The sequence below is a fragment of the Tupaia chinensis genome, unplaced genomic scaffold (assembly GCF_000334495.1).
Source record: "Tupaia chinensis unplaced genomic scaffold, TupChi_1.0 Scaffold145807_1, whole genome shotgun sequence".
NCBI lineage: Eukaryota > Metazoa > Chordata > Mammalia > Scandentia > Tupaiidae > Tupaia > Tupaia belangeri.
In genome coordinates, this window is record NW_006205665.1 from 1 (window position 1) to 412 (window position 412).

Consider the following 412-nt stretch of genomic DNA (forward strand, 5'->3'; position numbering starts at 1 on the left):
CACTCGTCAGAGACAGAAAGAAGAGAGACAGGGAGGGGGAAAGTACTCCACATATGGAATGGTCTTGCACAATCCGATGCACGATCCCTTCTCCCCATCTCTCCATTTTGTCAGGAATTTGGGCACATACGCACATGTGCCTGGCATGCTTTTTAAGTCACTGGTCTGGACTGGAACCAGAGTTGGCCATGTGGGGTCTGGCTGTCTTAACCCACAAGCCATGGCTCCAATGAGAAGTAATATTGCGCATCTTCTCTGCCAGAGGGTTCACCCCAGACCTGGATAGCCATCTCCCGGAGCCAGTTCCGCCAAGGAAAGACCTTCAGCTGCCTGTTTCCCTTTTCCAGCCAGATTCCTCCCCTGGAGCAGCCTCTTGCTGCTGCTTAGGGGGGCAACCCCTGGAGGCCTGTGG